The sequence below is a fragment of the Schistocerca piceifrons genome, unplaced genomic scaffold, assembly GCF_021461385.2.
Source record: "Schistocerca piceifrons isolate TAMUIC-IGC-003096 unplaced genomic scaffold, iqSchPice1.1 HiC_scaffold_943, whole genome shotgun sequence".
In the NCBI taxonomy this organism is placed as follows: domain Eukaryota; kingdom Metazoa; phylum Arthropoda; class Insecta; order Orthoptera; family Acrididae; genus Schistocerca; species Schistocerca piceifrons.
Window position 1 is genome coordinate 1,582,501 of NW_025729216.1, and position 2,500 is coordinate 1,585,000.

Consider the following 2,500-nt stretch of genomic DNA (forward strand, 5'->3'; position numbering starts at 1 on the left):
CCACAATGGGAACCACACGTCAGCCAGACACTCTCATCACGCACCACTCTCTGCTTCTAACGGGCGCACATACAATATGTAAGCACCAGCATGGAACAACATCCAGTGCATCCTCTCCGCCACATTACACAATCCACACTATCACAACCAGACCAGGAGGTCCATGCGGAAAATAGAATATCCCCCCCTTTCGACATCCACCATTGCGCAGATAAGGCACCAATACCCACACATGGCCTATACAACGGTGCACCCAACATCACAATAGTACCTCCTGTCACAGCCCACAAACAATGACCTGAGTCAAAGACACAGGTCTGACACAAGCATAGAATTGGAGCGCCGCCTCTAATAAGCCAAAGGTGCATCCTGACGTGACAAATCTCATCATGTCACAAGCATTCACTTACTATAATCACTATCAACGAACGTGCCGCCCCCGCCCCCCCCCCCCCCTACACCTTTCCTTACAACAACGTGTAACCTAACCTAACCTATGTTGTACCTTAACCTAACCTATGTTGTGCCTTAACCTAACCCATGTTGTGCCTTAACCTAACCCATGTTGTGCCTTAACCTAACCCATGTTGTGCCTTAACCTAACCCATGTTGTGCCTTAACCTAACCCATGTTGTGCCTTAACCTAACCCATGTTGTGCCTTAACCTAACCCATGTTGTGCCTTAATCTAACCCATGTTGTGCCTTAACCTAACCCATGTTGTGCCTTAACCTAACCCATGTTGTGCCTTAACCTAACCCATGTTGTGCCTTAACCTAACCCATGTTGTGCCTTAACCTAACCCATGTTGTGCCTTAACCTAACCCATGTTGTACCTTAACCTAACCCATGTTGTACCTTAACCTAACCCATGTTGTACCTTAACCTAACCCATGTTGTACCTTAACCTAACCCATGCTGTACCCTAACCTAACCCATGTTGTCCCCTAACCTAACCCATGTTGTCCCCTAACCTAACCCATGTTGTCCCCTAACCTAACCCATGTTGTCCCCTAACCTAACCCATGTTGTCCCCTAACCTAACCCATGTTGTCCCCTAACCTAACCCATGTTGTCCCCTAACCTAACCCATGTTGTCCCCTAACCTAACCCATGTTGTCCCCTAACCTAACCCATGTTGTCCCCTAACCTAACCCATGTTGTCCCCTAACCTAACCCATGTTGTCCCCTAACCTAACCCATGTTGTGCCTTAACCTAACCCATGTTGTGCCTTAACCTAACCCATGTTGTCCCCTAACCTAACCCATGTTGTCCCCTAACCTAACCCATTTTGTCCCCTAACCTAACCCACGTTGTCCGCTAACGTAACCCACGTTGTCGCCTAAACCTGCTCTGTAATTGTTATACGACTCGTTCAATTAGTGTAGTGTTGCCCACCCGCAACCCTCGCAATATAGTTCGCTACTCGCACTGCCCGCTCCCCTGTGTATCGCTTCATGTTAAACACCTTGCAAGTCTTGCTGACTTTCCACATGCTCCTGCTGTACACTGTAATGTGGATGGCAGCAGGACGTACATGCCGCCCCCCCCACCCCTCCCCACGTCCCCACGTCCCCACCTTGCCCCCTGCCTTCGCAAGCTGGTTGGTGACAAGTTTGCATGTTCAATGCCCTGCGCATGCGACGTACGCAGGCTACGTTGTGCTGCGGCCTGTGTCAACTGTCCGCTGATGTCGTACGCGTGAACCACAATCTGTACTGCACATTCGTCCTTATGTACTGAATGATACATCGTGGCACATGTGTGACCGTACAACGACTGCGCCCAAAAACGGCGGACCATACAGTGCAAATATTGTGCACGCAGCTACGTGTCGTCTCCCTATGAGAGCTGGATTGCAGTGTGGTACGCCATAGAGACGTGTGGGAGGAACGGACGCCGTGGATGGCGATCAGCATGAGCTGTCTGTTGATGTATTCGGACCTAGTCGTCTCTCCTCACACACCGTGATGGCATGGTGCACCGCGTTCCATATCTGCGACATGCTACAGAGGCCGGTTGACAGTCGTTCGAGCAATGGACATCGCATACGTATGGGGGCCACCTTCCACGTATTGTCTAGGCGTGCACATTTTGTTGCGTGTATGTGGGCAGACGTAGTGTGGCGTGACACCTGACACAGGCATGCAATAATCGTTGAAGTTGCAAATGGCGATGGACGCCTGCGTTTTCTGGTGAAGTTACGCAAATGAAGAAATGGTAACCTGTTGTGGTGCGGTTGTTCTCGCTAGGGGTGAATCGGTGATGGCGACGATAGGTTGAGGTACTAACCGGTTGTTCCAGCGATACCCACCATGCCGACGAAACTGAACGGCATCTGGGTGTGAAGCGATACGCGGCGGTGGCTGGGTGGGACCGTCCCCGGCCGGTGAGGGGGCGCCTCCCGGCGTGCTGGCCGCGCGGTGCGTGGGCGCACGCGCTACAGCCGGCTGGTGGGGGCGGCCAGTGGCAGGCGCGCCGGCCGACGGACGCGGCAGGC